Source organism: Euprymna scolopes, chromosome 10 (assembly GCF_053919585.1).
Source record: "Euprymna scolopes isolate OS-2025 chromosome 10, ASM5391958v1, whole genome shotgun sequence".
In the NCBI taxonomy this organism is placed as follows: Eukaryota; Metazoa; Mollusca; class Cephalopoda; order Sepiida; family Sepiolidae; genus Euprymna; species Euprymna scolopes.
In genome coordinates this window covers 125,802,333-125,821,581 of record NC_136491.1, presented here as the reverse complement: position 1 = coordinate 125,821,581, position 19,249 = coordinate 125,802,333, and the positions used below count along the sequence as shown (strand labels likewise).

At 29.5% G+C, this 19,249-nt stretch overlaps 1 pseudogene; it reads right to left on the bottom strand.

The window, feature by feature from the left end:
• Positions 1–18,795: 18,795 nt before the first annotated feature.
• Positions 18,796–18,922, bottom strand: LOC145286731 (U2 spliceosomal RNA; annotated as a pseudogene).
• Between the last annotated feature and the right edge of the window lie 327 nt (positions 18,923–19,249).

Below are 19,249 nucleotides of genomic sequence, written 5' to 3'. Positions count from 1 at the left end.
CTTTAAAAAGCCCGCATAAATCAGGCGAAACGTTGAGCATTCAGGTCCTTTCGCCTCTATTTTATTTCATATTGTCGGATTTAATCCAGCTCAACAATCACACACACACACACACACACACACACACACACATACATACATATATATATATATATATATATATATATATATATATGTATATATATGTATATGTATATATATATGTATATATATATATATATATATATATATATATATATATATATATATATATATATATATATATATATATACAGTAAATTTACCGTCTGTTTTTATTTTTTTATTTTATTGTATTTCTAGTTTTTTTCCCGGTTTGTTATTTCTATATTCGTCTGCGTCTGTTATTTTTCTCGGCTTAATCCGGTGACTGCCGGTCGAGCCCGAAGTATAATTGAAGAAAAATCCTAAGGATTCGGGCTAAAAAAAATATATACGAGGAGTTCATTGTACCATTTGGCCGATAAAAAATCGGCCAGCCGAAAAGTTGATATTTTATTACAAAACCATTATTACTGCTTACATTTTTTGTAAATTTCAATAATAAGCAATGTAACCCAGCTAATTGTCATGTCACAATTTTTTAAGTGTTTCATGATTCAACTAAAAATGATATCGGCTGTTTGTTTTGTCACAAGAAAAATGGCTTAAATTTCTAAAAGAAATTTCGAAAAGAAAAATAGCTTTATTTTCTAAAAAAAAAATAGCTTTAATTTCTAAAAAAAAATAGCTTTAATTTCTACAAAATTGAGAACATAAACATAACATAAGAAACATATATTTTGTGTGTGTGTGTGTGTGTGTGTCTTCCATTTAAACAAACTGAGCCACAGCAACGCGTGGACGGGCATTGCTAGTATATATATATATATATATATATATATATATATATATATATATATATATGGTATACATGGTATCTCAAAAAAATGTATACACACTCCTAAACTGTCTTTGCACATCAACAGCGTTTCCATGCTTCCAGTAGCATTTTAGAATGATTTTTTTCTTCAAAGGTTAGTCTGGCTGCCATTATTAAGATTGACGAGTTTGATCTGCAAAGAAAAAACAAACGTCTCGTTTCAAATCATTTAAAATGTGTAGATATCTTTTTGAAACACCATATATATATATATATATATATGGTGTCTCAAAAAGATGTCTACACACTTTAAATGATTTGAAACGAGACGTTTGTTTTTTCTTTATATATATATATATATATGTATATATATATATATATATATATATATACATATATATAAATTTTTCTTAAATCAGCCTTGACAGCCGTGTTTTAAAATCTCTCCATTTCTCTTTTCTACGCAAAATTGATCTTTCTTTTAATAATATAATTTGAACTCATTCCCTTTTTTCCTTGTACCGATTTGTGAATTATTCCACTGAATTCTGCCTTTTGGATTACTTTGAACCATCTTCCATTAACGCGATTCCGTTTGGATTTTACTTGTGGAAATGGAAATTTAATCAACTTTTTTAGATTTTACCATTCACGTGAAATCACCTTTTTCTTCCCCTTATTCCCTCTGCTACTTTTTTCCAAATAAGATCTATGACTTACTTGTAGTTTCATTAAATACTTTTGCAAGCAAAATCCGACCCCGCATTTTGCTAATCCCTACTTTCTGATGAGAAGGAAAGTATTTCTTCAAAACTCCACGGATTAAGGACTTTTCACTTATTTTGTGCTTCCTTTGTAAAATTAAATATGTTTTTAACTCTTTTTCAAAGTGTTTTTTAACAAGTTTTATTAACTACTTGCTCTTATATATATAGTGTTTGTTTCTGTTGTTCGCATTTTCATTGGTATATATTTTCACAGGATGACGCATGCTTTTTGCCAAACGGATATTTTGTAAGGAGTAATATATCTTTATTTCACAGTTACATTTATCTCCACTTTTATCTTTATTATTTCCATTTGTACTGTTATTATTTCTTGAGTATCATATGGCTTGATTTCGCTAATGCATATGGACCTGCGTCTAATTATATGGTTCAATTATCCCTTCAGATGCACTACATCCCAGTGGGAATACACAAGATACTTGCAACAGATTTTGATGGATTCAATATGCTGTCTACTACAAATGACTACACAACACACTGGATAAGATCCCTGGTCACCGATACTTTTCGTTTTAACGGTGCCAATTCTTCTCAAAGCAGCAGAGAGCAATGCGAACTCTTAGGGAAGGAGGGGTGCCAAATGCCGGCATTTCATGAACGATACTAAATCCTTACATCAAAACAAACAGTGACACGCAAGTTACTCATTATAATGGATGAGCTGATGATCTGGTATAAAATGAATTCAAATCTAAGAAGTACTTTTACCACATCTGAGAAGGAGCTGTTAATAGTATCCATTCCTGATTTACAAGGTACAAAATCGTATTCGAAATCTAGTGGGCGGTGACCTTTCCGCCTCTCTACTTCCTCTTTCTCACAGAAGAGACGTTGCGAGTCTATCTCTCAACTATCGTTATATTTATGGCAGCTGCTCGATTGGTTTCCCTTGCAACACAATCTGCAGCTAATAGTCTATTTCCTAAAACGACTCAATAATTTCAATAACCCTCTATCTTTGTCTGAAACAAAATGAGAATTCTGAGGGTAAAGTTTCTTTTCTAGAACTGTCCGTCTGTAGGCTGCTTGCTGACTGATTATAACATGATCGTCTTAAGTCTGACGTAAAAAGGTTTTTGCTGAGCGTTCGTCTCAAATAACCAATACCCTTCTTAGTAAAAGAGGGGGAAAGTACATCGAAATATATATTTTGCGGCCGAATAACTGATAAAGAGCATGGACGGTCATCAAACAGGTTAGAGTGATGATCAAAACAATAGGTGAAAGTCTACTGCAATATAAATACAAAGTATAGTTTCTTCAACACATGCTCATACTAATTCTGTCATGGCCTCTTTTCGTATATGAAATAATAAATAAGTGCAGATACACCAATAAAAGCAAAGATCAGTCGATATACGAGAAACGTAACACTATATGACAAACAGACCAAACTAAAACTACCGATCGAGTATGTTTTTATGGGCTTAACTAATTATAAATATAGTATAGACCGCTACTATTATCTAAAAGTCACTTTGTATATGCGTGAGTGAGAGAGAGAGAGAGAGAGAGAAAAGTTCCTACCTCATAGGTTCCGAAACGACTGAGCCTATCTTTTGCAAATTTTACACAAAGGTAATTTATAAGTTTCGCATTCATCTTAGGTGTACCAAAATTCAACCGATAAGTCCCGAAAATCGAATAAATCCGATCTTAAAACTAGCTTTCCTTTATTACAGATAAAAAGAATTTTTACATGGAAATATATTACGTTACACAGACCAAGTGAGACAATAAAATCTTAGAAAATCATTTCTTCGTAAAAAAAATAAACAAATTTATTGTCATTTTGGAGATATAGCTAAGTGGTAGAGCAATCGGCTACAGATATCGAACAGTTGTTTAAATAATGCAGGTATATAGTCAAATAATAAAACAGGGGTTGTATCTTCTAGGGCAAAATTATAACTAGCAGGATTTGTGGAATTTTTACGAAATGAGAAACGAATACTTTTCTTGGTAGCGCAAAAATTAGGTTCTTTTTATTTTTAGAAAAAAAAAACAATAACACAAAACAAATACGAGTATATTAACATTTCTATGAAAATTATGCCCATCTATATATATAAAAGAGAAAATGTGTGTATGTATGTATGTATGTATGTATGCATGTATGTATGTATGTATGTATGTGTGTTTGTGTGTCCGCTAAAAACTTTCGACACACAGAACAAAAATTCACAAACTTGGTATCATATTGAAGCCAAATATCGAAAGATTGGCCAAAAACGTTAATTTTTTCACCCCGAAATCGTCAATTTCGACAGAAACGGTCCTTTCGTGACGACGGCCGGTTCTACGCCAGCGTCAGATGACGTCTTGACCTGATTTACTTTAAATAGTTAAAGAACTACTAAATATCATGTACGTCGTGTTAGCTCAGTTGGTTAGCGCGTTGGGTCATTATCTAAACGTTTTAGGTTCCAATCGTGGTGTGAGACGTCTTTTTTTTTCAATTTTTAAAATTTAAATATTAAACCAGTGTTGTTTAAGCCATTTTTCATGTAACGTTCGTTTTTCTAGGTTTGTTCTTACTTCGCTTATCCACCCCCGACAACACACCCAGAAACACCCGGGTACCCACCGATTTTTTTCAATTTTAATATCGAAACAGGCTTATTTAAGCCATTTTCGCGTGTGTTTTTTTTCTAACGTTCGCTTTTCTGTTTTCTTTTTTGTTTTTGTTTTTCGATTTTTACATTTAACATCATTCGTTTGCCTTACGTTAGTTTTTTTATGTTTTGATTACCCCCCCCCGCTTAAGTTTTAACGTTCGTTTTTATGTTTTTTTTTTTTTACTTCGCTTACACCAAACAAACCTGGTCATTGACCTCATTAAAAACAACTGCTGAATAGCTATTGCTTACGTCGTCATCGTCGTCGTCGTAATGCTCGCACAAAATCTTAACTCTACGACTTCCGTGCGGGCACCTGCCAATTTTGTTCTTACTTAAATAAATTCAAACATCTTTCAGTAACTCATTCTGGCATGCCGAACGGTTCATGTTTTTTTCACGTTTTATTTTCAAACTTCGCTAGTTGTATTATATATAAAAGCGAAAATGTGTGTATGTATGCATTATGTATGTATGTTTGTATGAATGTGTGTGTCCGCTAAATCCTTTCGACAGACACAACAAAAATTTACAAACTCGGTATCATATTGAAGCCCCATCCTTCGCCCGAAAAATATTTTAAAAATTGGTTACATTCAACATCCAAATGAATGCTTTGACGATAATTACGATTTTCAAAACGCGAACCATTAGGATGAAACACTAGTGTCTGTAGGTATTTAATTATTATAGTAAAAAAATAATTATGACAGCCCCTTTAAGAAATACGTTTCTTATCGTTGAGCACTTTCTGTTGAATTAAAAAGTCGGTCAATTTAGCTCTTATGCGTAGATCATCGTATAACGATTTGATCACTGTCTGTCTGACGTAATGAACATTTAAATTAAAATGTCTAAAATTCAACGCTATTTCACATGATTAATGGTAGCCGAATGGATACGGCCTCCGCTAATCGAGCCAGAGATGTCTCGTGTCGCGGGGTTCGAATCGTTCGACTGGTAGTAATCGTGACACCCTGCACTGAAGAATCCCGAAAGGATGAAACACTAGCGTCTGTAGGTATTTAATTATTATAGTAAAAAAATAATTATGACAGCCCCTTTAAGAAATACGTTTCTTATCGTTGAGCACTTTCTGTTGAATTAAAAAGTCGGTCAATTTAGCTCTTATGCGTAGATCATCGTATAACGATTTGATCACTGTCTGTCTGACGTAATGAACATTTAAATTAAAATGTTTAAAATTCAACGCTATTTCACATGATTAATGGTAGCCGAATGGATACGGCCTCCGCTAATCGAGCCAGAGATGTCTCGTGTCGCGGGGTTCGAATCGTTCGACTGGTAGTAATCGTGACACCCTGCACTGAAGAATCCCGAAAGGATGAAACACTAGTGTCTGTACGTATTTAATTATTATAGTAAAAAAATAATTATATATATATATATATATATATATATATATCCTGATGCTTTTGAATCGTTTAAGATAAACCAGACTATATTAATAAAGGAAATCCAAAACTATATTAGCAATGTATAAAATGTATTTATAATTACATAAAAAAAAATGTATATATGTAAAAATAAAATATTTTTAACCTTTATATATCTAATTTTAAATAAATAAGAATGTAAATATAAAAACTACTAATTATAGTGGGGGTGATAAGTAGTTAAATGGATTAATCCAAAGCTTATAAATACAAGACTGAAAAATTAAATGTATCCATTTTAAATGTGGAAATTGATGAATCGCACAGGTAAGAAATTCATTTTTATACTATGAAAAGGTTAGTAATTGCAATTAAGAATAGTAAATTGGATAAAAAATCTTTTGTAACATGTCTTCTTCCTAAGATTAAGGGTGGTGGTGTTTGATAAACACTGCTGGGGAGCCATGAAGTAATATACTGTTTTGTTTTTAAATCCCCGAAACAGTGTTTCATGGTAAACAACTGATGATCCCTTGAAAAATAAAAAAAATTGGTATTATAGTAAATTCGAGATAGTTGATGCAGTGATTGCAGGTGATTAAATGACTTACTGACTAAGTGTTTTTTTTTTGTTTTTTTTTTAACGAATGATAAAAAGTAATTTTTTGTGTGGTTTCAAATGTTAAAAAAACTTCAAAGACTATATATATATATATATATATATATATATATATATATATATATATATATATATATATATATAGTGATGATCATATTTATTGGCACGGTAAAATAAAAGTTAAATTTTGTCTAATAAATTCTAAAAAAGGGATTAAATTAAAGAAAATAACAAAGTATATTATGTATTTTTAACTGGCCTTTCCGATGCAGCAATCGGATTTTAGAAAAAATAAATAACAAAGGAACAACAAACATAATTGCAAAAAACCCTTGTTCAAAATTATTGGCACGATTTATTTAATAATCAATTGTATAGCCTTTGGCCTTGATTACCTTCCTCAGTCGCTTTTCATAGTTTACAACCAAGTTGTTGCACTCTTCAGTAGTAATTTTAGCCCACTCTTCCTGACAATAATCCTCCAATTGAATAAGATTCTTAGGCTTCCTTTGCATTACCCTCAATTTTAATGTTCTCCATAAATTTTCAATTGGATTAAGGTCTGGGCTTTGTGATGGCCACTCCAAAACATTAATATGATTGTCCTCAAGCCATTTCTTAGTCAGTTTAGCCGAATGCTTTGGGTCATTATCTTGCATGAACCACCAACGACGACCAAGTGAGAGCTCTTTAGCAGAGTCTTTCAGGTTTTCATCCAATATTTTAACATAATCTTCCTTTTTTATGCTACCTGTGACCTTAACAAGTCGCCCTGGTCCAGAGGCAGCAAAGGATCCCCAAAACATCAAACTGCCTCCACCGTGCTTCACTGTGGGTATGGTGTTCTTAGGCAGGAAAGCTTCGCCAGATTTTCTGTAAATATAAGACACTTTATTATGGCCAAATAACTCTATTTTCGTTTCGTCAGTCCATAGAACACGTTTCCAGAATGCAACATCTTTATCAATATGACGTTTTGCAAAGGCTAGCCTTGCTTTCAGGTGCATAGGCTTCAATAAGGGAGTCTTTCTCGGACGACATGCTTTTAAACCAGCTCTCTTCAAAACTCTACCAACTGTATGTCGAGATACATTCACTCCAGAGGTGCTCTGTTCATCAACAATCTCCCCAACAGAGATCCTTGGGTTTTGTTTTACTTGTCGAACAATTTTCCGTTCATCTCTTGGGGAAAGAATCCTTTTTCTCCCTCTACCCTCTAAACTCATAACGTGGCCTTGCGATTTGAACTTGTTTATTATGGCTCTAACAGTGGATTTGGGAAGGTTTAGCTTCTTTGAAATCTTATCATAGCCCTCCCCATTGGTATGGCATGCTACAACAAGCTTCCTGACGTCTTCGCTGTGTTCCTTAGTTTTAACCATGGCGATTGAAAATTATAATTTAGTCACTTATAATAGTTTAAATAAATCGCTATCTAAAAATTATCTGAAAAAAATTATTCACTGAATTAGCGTTAAACAAGCATAATATGACTATAAAAAAGTTCAGAAAGCACGTAAACCGGAAATTGATTGATATTATACTGATACTAAAAGAAAAACAAAGCCGTGCCAATAATTTTGAACAAGGGTTTTTTGCAATTATGTTTGTTGTTCCTTTGTTATTTTTTCTAAAATCCGATTGCTGCATCGGAAAGGCCAGTTAAAAATACATAATATACTTTGTTATTTTCTTTAATTTAATCCCTTTTTTAGAATTTATTAGACAAAATTTAACTTTTATTTTACCGTGCCAATAAATATGATCATCACTGTATATATATATATATATATATATATATATATATATATATATATATATATATTTGTTAAATTTTCTTAAAGACATATTATTATAACCTTATATTTAAACCAAATTCAGATTTATAATTTTATTCTAATTTTTATTCTCACCCCCATATTAATTTGTTTATCAACATCAATAAGTAACTATATTCCTTTGTATTTTAATATTTTCCAAATACATCTGCCTTACTTAAAAAATGCTAGGTATATTTATGGTGTCTTTTATATTAAAAAAACACCCACTATTTTTGCTGATGAGGAGACTTTGTTTAAAAAAAACAATATGTTAAAATTGTTGTCCATGACTTAATATCTACTGCAATAAAAACATCGTTTCCGAAACGATCGTACAATTTATTGGCTTTGTTGTGTTCCTTCTTATGAAACAGATTTTTAATTTTCAATTTTAATTTGAATTATAAATTATCAATCACCTTACTAAATATATATATTTATATATATATTTATATGCATATTCATATATATATTTATATATATTTATATATCTACATATTCATAAAACTCAAATGACCTTGTAACGAGTGATGTAACCCACTTTCCGGTTTACGACATCCGGTTGCACATGCGCGCATAAACATTAACCCATAACAACGTAAACAGATAAACATAAATCGCTTCTTTTGCAGATTTTGACCTGCGCACTAAGATATTAACGTTATTATTTCGAAATTATTATTTAACATGGGAAGAGTGGGGGCGTTTTGCAACTATTCTTTATTACAACTATACTGTCGCTATTTTCTTACAACTAAACAACTTTAACCCGTTGACAAACATAAGAACAATTGTAGTAAAGCCAAGACTACTACTACTACTACTCTCTATCCGTCCGTTTTCCTTCCTTCCTTCTTTTTTTATTTATTGTTTACATTACTAGATAATAAATCGTTGTGTGAGAACGGTAAATTTGTTGACACATTTACTAATCGGTTTCAATATTAGTTTTATTTTATTTTATTCATTAAGGTTTTATTTTTTGCTTCAGGTTTTATTAAATTTTTTTTTAGATTTTAAGTTTCTATAACTTGGTTGAAGGATTCCATTATATGTTTTCCATTCTTATATTTCTCATCGGAAGGTTAATATGCGTTTTTGCTGCTAAAGGACTTTCGTCGGCGTTCGATTCGTAGGAAAATCATGTATAATTTTCGATTTTTGAGCGATTATTCGGAAAAATAGGAAACTTTACACGAATACGGAGAATTTTTTTACAGTTTGAGTGATCTGTCCGTGATTGTTCATTTTAATACACTTTCATAGAAATGTTCCTGTTATGTAAAAAAAAAAAGATTTTCTTTACGTCACAAGTGTCACGCTCATGCATGAATTCCATATAACATACTAGACTACCCGTGCCTGTTGGGCCAGTATGTTACATTAGCTATGGAATTCATGCATCAGCGTGACACTTGTGACGTAATAAAAATATTTTATATATATATATATATATATATATATATATATATATTCATATAAATAAATATATATATATAAATAAATATATATATAAATATATATATTCATATAAATATATATATATATATATTCATATAAATATATATATATATATATTCATATAAATATATATATATTCATACAAATATATATATATATATATTCATATAAATATATATATTCATATAAATATATATACATACATTCTTATAAATATATATATATATTCATATAAATATATATATATTCATATAAATATATATATTCATATAAATATATATATAATATAAATAAATATATATATATTCATATAAATATATATATATTCATATAAATATATATAATAATATAAATAAATATATATATAGTCACATAAATATATATATTCATATAACTATATATATATTCATATAACTATATATATATATTCATATAAATAAATATATATATTCATACAAATGCATATATATTCATATAAATATATATATTCATATAAATATATATATATATATATTCATATAAATATATATATATATTCATATACATAAATATATATAAATAAATATATATATAAATATATATATATATTCATATAAATATATATATTCATATAAATATATATATTCATATAAATATATATAATAATATAAGTAAATATATATATAGTCATATGAATATATATATTCATATAACTATATATATATTCATATAACTATATATATATATTCATATAAATAAATATATATTCATATAAATGTATATATATATTCATATAAATATATGTATATTCATATAAATATATATATATATATTCATATAAATATATATATTCATACAAATATATATATTCATATAAATATATATATATATATTCATATAAGTATATATATATATATTCATATTAATATATATATTCATATGAATATATATATATTCATATAAATATATATATATATATTCATATAAATATATATATATTCATATAAATATATATATATATCCATATAAATATATATATTCATATAAGTATATATATATATTCATATTAATGTATATATTCATATTAATATATATATATTCATATTAATATATATATTCATATAAATATATATATATTCATATAAATATATATATATATTCATATAAATATATATATTCATATAAATATATATATATATATATCCATATAAATATATATATTCATATGAATATATATATATATTCATATAAATATATATATATATATATTCTAATAAATATATATATATTCATTTATATAAATATATATATATATTCATTCATATAAATATATTCGCGCATATTTTATTGAAGAGGATCTTAGTTCTTCTTTTTATGATCTTTCTTTCGAATTTTTCTTGTTTTCGTACAAGTATTTTTGTTGTGGGATCCAAAGTTCTTATAAAGTCCCCTAGTTTACCGAACGTTTTCGGTCTCGATTGACCATCGTCAGGGTTGTTCTTCCTGTGCATCCTACTTATTGATTGATTTGTTCTCTGTCGTTTTACTGCTTTTATTACTAATTTACAATGTGTAGTTTCGCCTAATTAGAATTTTTCTTCCCTCCTCTTCACGTTTATCGTGTTAGAATAGGTGGAGAATTCGGCCGCTGTTGTCAAAGTTTATTTTATTAATGGTTGGGCTTTTATTGTTTATTATTAATGCTGCTAGCATTGTTAGTCGTTGGTAATTATTGCAAGTTTTTAATATGTTAGTGTTATTTTTTAAAAGTTCTTTGTATTGTTTGGAGGTGGTGTTTATTATGTTATGTTCTTCTTCGAGGTGTTTTCAAATAGCACTGAAGGTCTTCTGATGTCCTGTGAGATGTCTTCCCAATGTAGTGCGTTTATGGCCAATATAGTTCATATTTTTCGAGTTGTAAACCAGTAAACATTCCTGCCTTCTTAATTTTAACCGCTATTGCCCCAACAAATATAAAATAGCCATAATAAAAACCTATTAGACCGAGCACACCGAATATAATCTAGTAAAATCCTTTTCTACAAAGAGCTAGCAAACATTAAACAAACACTAGTTAACAATAACTTCCCAATAAAATAATCGATCAAGAAATAGCCCAATTTATTAGAAATAAAAACAAACCAATTAATTAAAACGAAAAAACCCTAATTCCTCTATACTACAAAAATCCAAATGCACTATAATCACAAACAGGACGAAATCACCATCAAACATATTATAAAAAGATACATAAAAATAAAAAAATCCTAACAACAAAATAAAACTAATAATATATTATAAAAAATACCTAACGAAAAACCTAGTAGTAAAGAATAATAACAACGATACAACCGATAAAATGAGTATGGTCAATGCAGTTTATTTGTTTAAATGCCCCCTCGAGGACTGAAAACGTTCGGTAAACTAGGGGACTTTATAAGAACTTTGGATCCCACAACAAAAATACTTGTACGAAAACAAGAAAAATTTGAAAGAAAGATCATAAAAAGAAGAACGAAGATCCTCTTCAATAAAATATGCGCGAATAATGAAATTCTGCCTAAATATACAAAACTCAAAGGACATATAAATATATATATATATATATATATATATGTATATATTCATAAAATATATATATATATTTATTCATATAAATATATATATATATATTTATTCATATAAATATATATATATTCATTCATATAAATATCTATATATTCATATATATATATATATTCATAAAATATATATATATATTTATTCATATAAATATATATATATTCATTCATATAAATATATATATATATATTCATATAATATATATATATATATATATATATATATATATATATATATATATATTGTACTGTCTCACTTGCTTGTCGCATTCTTTGACATTGTTTTTGTTACTTTTTAACTTGGCACGTGTCCAATGCAATTTTCTGGGTCTGATTCAAAAGCATGTATTTTTTTTTCAGTTCACGAATGCGCATGCACCATCGTTGCATCGTTTTTCTTCTATTTTCTCTCTTTTTTTCTTTTCGCTACTTACATAATCGTCCTATTCAACTTCTGTTGCTGGTCTGAAGCTGATCTTTTTATTCCTTTCCGTTTCACCGCTTTTATAATTTATGTAAACATTGAAGGAAAGGGTGTTCTGACCTTGCTGATAACAAAAACGGCGCCGTTTCTTTTAAAAGTATGTTGGTACGTCAATAATCGTAGAATGTATTCACGGACACAAAAGAAACGACATCCATGTTTAGAATTTTAACTTTAAAAATACATTCCTTTAACTATTTTATTTATATTATATTTTTATCAGTCTGTCTGTCGGTCAATCGGTCCGTTCTACATTCTCTCGGAAACTACTGCGCTTATCTGGCTGAGTTTTTGTATGAACATTTAGTATAAGAAGGCGCAGCTAAATATTATGGTATCTGTTCATTGCATAGTTAAGGATAAATAGGGATTGGTCACCACAATACAACATTTTTTCTCGATTTTTACTCAGCAACTACTCTTCTGATCTGGTTGAAATTTTGTATGGGTCCTTGTTATGATTACGTGCAAAAAACTAAGCATTATGGTATCCGTTCGGTTACAAGTAAGGATTGCTAGGGATTAATAGATATTTGTCACCACAATGTCACATTTACACTACATGTTTACTCAAGAACTATTGAGCCGATCTGGCTAAAATTTTGTATGGGACTTTTTTATGATTACTTGTAACGAACTATCATGGTATCCATTCGATACAGAGTTAGAGATTAATACTGATTAATATTGATTAGTATTTAATGCAAAAATAGCACCATTTTAATTATATTCAACTAGCAATTTGGCATAGAGCATTCATGCAAAGACAGCAGGTTATACCTTTTTCCTATTTAAAATTTTTTTAAATTTAGTTTTTTTTAATAGTTTGTTTATTATTTCGTATTTTTATAAAGTTATTTTACTATTTATTTTATTTAATACTTGACATATACCTTAATTTTTATTTACTTTTATGCATTTTTTTTTTAATTATTAATTTATTATTTTTTATCTTTTAGGTTTTACTAGTAGGGCTACCTAGAATTTCTCATTTAAAACTTGTAATATTGGTTCTATCTTTCTCTCTTTATATTTTCCCAGTTTTCCTTTTCTTTCTTATTCAGACAACCCCTTACTCTCTATGGAGACACACACAAGTGGAGTCAGCCTTAAAGAAAATAACTTAATAACTTCCCTTTAGTTAGTAGCTAAACACAAGACTACATGATAACATAAAAATGCTTATATATCTTGACAAAATAAACGATATAAATGGGCATTTGATCCCCAAATAATCAATTTTTATTGAATTCTATGTAGTATACATCTGTCGATATAAAAATATCAACTTTGTGGGTGTTTGTTATATATTTTCAAGTTTTAGTATGATATACAAGCAAACATTTTTATGTAATACACTATACTTTGTCGACTATGATTTTTATTTTATTTTCATTTTGCTTTCATTCTGTTTTTATTTAATGTTTTACATTATATTTCGTTTCATGTTTTGTGTGTGATTACGTTATTTATATTTCATGTAATTACATTCCGTTTCTATTATTTATTTATTATTCCATTTTTTTTTATTTAAATTTAATTCTTTTTGTGTGTACTGATTTGTAATGATTTTTATATAACTGTATGTCTCGTTATTCTATTAAATTCTGTTTTCTTTTTGTTATCGTTATTATCTTATTTAATTTAAAATTAGTTTATTGGTTTTCTTTTTCCTTATTTGTGTTTATTTTACGTGTATTTCTCATTTAAATTTAAAAATAATTATTGTATATTACTTTTTATTTATTTTTAATTTTTTCGTGTGGATGAATTTCTATTTATTATTTATTATTTTCAACTTTATTTACATTTTTATTTTATATTCGTCGTTTATTTCCTGTTATTATTTTATGTTATTATTTTATATATATTATTGTTAATTTTTACTCTTTTGATGTATTACTTTAATCCGATTATTTTTTTAATTCGGTCCCATATATTTATTATTCATTATATTATTATTATATATTTATTGTGAGTATTAAATTGTATTTAATGCCATCCGTGTTTATTATTTTCCTTTTCCTACTTATGTTTTCTTTCAATTGTGTTTTTACTTTGATAAAATTTAATTTATAAAATTTTGTTTTCACTAACTTTTACTTAGTTGAGTTAGAGTTATATTTACTTGTTCGTATTAATATTAATAACATTATAATGTATTATTCAAAACAAATTATTTTTTCACTTTATGATAATTTTCTCGCCTTACGAGATAAAAGCTGTTCCGTCTCTTAGCTGGGTGTGATATATCGTTCATTGCCAGGACCGCTGCGAAAAAGTTAGGCTACCGTGTTAGAAAACTACTGACACCTGAAAGTATCCTTTACCTCTATAAGGCCACCATTCGCCCTTGTATGGAGTATTGCTGTCACATTTGGGCTTGTACATCTGCTGCTAGTCTCTCGCTCCTAGACATGGTCCAAAAGAGAGTCGCCAATCTGATAAGCCCTGAACTGGCATCTAAGCTTCAGCCTCTGTCCCATCGACGAAACGTTGCATTCCTCTGCCTGTTCTACAAGTATTTTAATGGTGAATGCTCTGACGAACTGCAGACACTTGTGCCCCCACGGCGTAGACACCCTCGACAAACCCGACAGGCAGCTAAATCCCACCCCCACACAGTAGAGATCTCTAGATGTAAAAGATCTTTCTATTCCAGTAGTTCTTCCCCAGAACCGCTAGACTCTGGAATACCATTCCAGGTCCCTGCTTCCCTAACTGTACTGACATGCAGAAGTTCAAGTGTAACGTGAACCGACATCTTGCTGCCCAAATCCCAACATAGTGCCCCAGTAGTTGCTGTCTCTGGTAGTAGCCCCCTACACCAAAGTGGCAATGTGCCTTGTTTGGGGTGAAAATGTAATAATAATTTTAAAAAATGCTAATTATATACTAACTGGAAGGACGTCTGGCTTTTCTCGGTCATAAAATAAGTTTAAATGGTATATTTTAATTCATACAAATCTCGTATTTATTATTCACCATTCATTATTATATTGTACCTTATATATAGCAGTGATTTCAAAAGTTAAAAGCACTGCTTGGGTGCTGTCAGTTAGATTCGAAATCAAAACATTTAGCGCTCTGGTTGCATCTCCTATCGATAGGTAAGAAATGCTTAATATTAAACGACTTGAAGATATGAATTAAATTTGGGCATGCGCAGAAAAAAGTCAGAATACGCCTGCAACTTGAAATGAAAAGTTTGCGTTTCAACTTGCCGATATATGCCTTACGCGTTATTTATCAACCCAAACAAAGATTTTGCTCGTTATGAACCATCATTTGTGTATTATTACTATTTCCTATTAATTTCATGTCATGTGACCAGCAGTTTAAAAGTTTATAGGTTAAATATCTACATACATAAAGGCAGACACATATACATCTACTGTTTTAGTTGTATGGATATTTCATTATTAGCTTTCGATTTTATTTAATGTCGTTCTTATTTATTATTTTTCCTTTATATTTACTTTTATTCTTATTGATTGTTTTTCGCTTCTTCTTGTCTAATTCATTTATTACTAGCGTTGATCGGTCATAAAATACGTTTAAATATAATATTTTAATTATGTAAATTTTGTATTTATTATTATAGAGAATATTCTCTATTGTACCGAAAATATATAGCAATGATTTCAAAGTTAAAGAAATAACAACTTCGGTGCCATCGGCTGAAATTGAAACCAAAACATTCAGCGTTCCAGCCATAGTCGTTAGCGCCTCAGTTTTCCTCGTTACCATCTGAGCAGATAGATAAAAAAGTTTAAAAATTAAGCAATTTCAAGCTAAAAATTTATATGTTCGCATGCCCAGAAGTTAGTCTATTCACTCCTTTCAAGGTCAACTGTTTGTTTTTTAATTTACGCCCTCTATCAGCTATTTTTACAGGCAAAATAACAAATCTAAAGTGTTCCCGAGATCCAAATACCCTATGTATTAAGTTTGAAGTTTTAGACCAAATATTCAGAGAAGAGTTTGATAGAGACTTTTCACACACACACTGACAAGGTAACACACAAACATATGTGTGTGTGTGTGTGTGTGTGTGTGTGTGTGTGTGTGTGTGTGTGTGTGTGTGTGTGCTAAAACATTCTCATCCTAAATTCTACGCATTTATGAACAATGTAGAAACCATGCATAAAAGAATTAAGCGTAATAGTTAAATGAACCTAATCCCTAATAAGAAATTATAAAAAAGGAATAATTAATTAATGAACACTCGTTTTTCAAAAGATATTCAAATTAGTTAACCTTTATGAAGCCGCTTGCATATCCATGACTGAGTATGTTAAGAAGTTCGTTTCAATAATTTTTAAATAGAAAAAGTAGGTTTTTAATATCAATGTCAGCGCGAGAAAACTAAAATTTATAGACATATATCTATAATATAAAGCTGAATGTCTGTGTGTGTGTTTGTGTGTGTGTGTGTGTGTGTGTGTGTGTGTGTGTGTGTGTGTGTGTGTGGTAACGAATAGGCTCCTATATGGTTGACTATTTAAAAAAAATGATTACATATAATGATAGAAGATGTATCGAGACACAAAAATGGGTATGTTTAATCTGGCAGAACAGTGGTTCATTAAAATTGTGGGGTCTGCATTCGCGCCTGGTCCACAAAGTATGGAAATAAAACGTTTAAAAATTAACAAAAAAAACGTTTACAACTGTTTTTGATATAGATGTACATAAGAATACTGTGATAAGTATGTTTTAACTTAAATAGGGATAGTATAATAAAATTGTGGGGTCTGCGTTCGCGCCTGGCCTCCATAGAATGGAAATAGTCACAAACTTTAATAAAGACTTTTCCTATCTATCTGCGTAAGTATACTTTGATAATTATGTTTCAGTTTGAAGAAATATGGTATAATAAAATTATGGGGTGTTCATTCGCGCCATATAATGGAAATATATCACAAAGTTTAACAAGGTTTTTTTTAATATAGATCCAGAGAATATTATGGTAAGTGTTTCAGTGTGAACAGGTATGGTATAATAAATTATGGGGTTTATCTATTTTATTTTTACTTTCATCATATTTATCTTTGGTTTTGATACACACAAATTCGAAGCTATCTCTTTACAACCCTTCCTTTTCATAACCTATCATACTTTCATAAATCAGAGTCTATTTTCTGTAGGCTGTTTTTGAATTGAACCCAGTCAACGACCGGTACTTTTGCTAGTAGATATATATATATATATATATATATATATATATATATATATATATATATATATATAATTAGGTTTAAATAATACATTAAAATGTAATAAAAATTAATTTATCTATCTATCTATCTATCTATCTCTCACACTCTCTCTCTCTCTCTCTATATATATATATATATATATATATATATATATATATATATATATATATATAGAGAGAGAGAGAGAGAGAGAGAGACAGATAGATAGATAAGAATTTCTTTCATTTATTTATTGCAGACTATTATTCTCATCTTTCTTCAATGTTGTTTCATGACGTTTCGATCAACTATTCCTCTGGCCTTCGTCAGGTGAGAACCGTGACGGGATAGGAACTCAAAATTTCCTAACTATATTCTCAGCAATTACTGCCATCCATAGAAACAACATCCAAGAAAGATGAGGATAATAGTCCGCAATAAATAAAATAATAAAAAATACTCATCTCAGGAATGAAATCCAATTAAATAATACATGAGAATTTCCTTGTTTTGATGGAAGCGATATATCACGGGTGTTTAGTATTTTCCCCCAATAGATGGGATTTTACTTTTTGTCGGTCTTCATTATATCCATACAGCGGATGCCATGTTGTTTGCTGTTCCCTAAAACTAAACACGAGAACCAAGTATAGCAAGTCCGATAGCGATTAGTCGCGTGCTGTCGTGTAATGAATGAATGCGTGAATGTAGGATTGACATGAAATTCTTAAAGATAAACTAAAATGACCGAAAAATAGGCTGAAATGACTTAAATAAATAAAAAGTAAATGACTTAGAATGACTTTAATAAACTTAAGGATGAATAGAATGACCTTAGGAATGCTTAAAATATAACTGGAATCCTTCAAAAACAACTTCAATGATCTGGAGAATGACTTGAATGGCTTTGAGACTGACTGGTTGTAAAGTGGGTGATCATTTTACATTAAATTAATGCAGAAAAGTGATCCCCCCACTTTATATCACAATAAGTACAGCATGTCGTAAGAATAGATACTACACTTTGATCTTGGCCAAAAGGCCAAGAAAAGCTGTATTTATTTGTTCTCCCACCGACCAAATTAGGCACAAGGCCGATTTTTAATGTGATGAGTGAAAGGGAAATGGGGACCAAACTTCCCGGGGAGTAGGGGAGCTGGATAGTGACAATTGGTATGAAGGGTTGCCCCTACATTGACCAAGGTCTTATATGTGGGGTCGGTATTTATTTGCTCCCCCGCCGAGCAAATTAGGCACAAGGCCGATTTTTAATGTGAGGAGTGAAGGGGAAATGGGGACCAGCTCCCCGGGGAATAGAGGAGCTGCATAGTGACAATGGGTATGAAAGTCTTATGTGTGGGGTCGCCCTCACATATGGTCT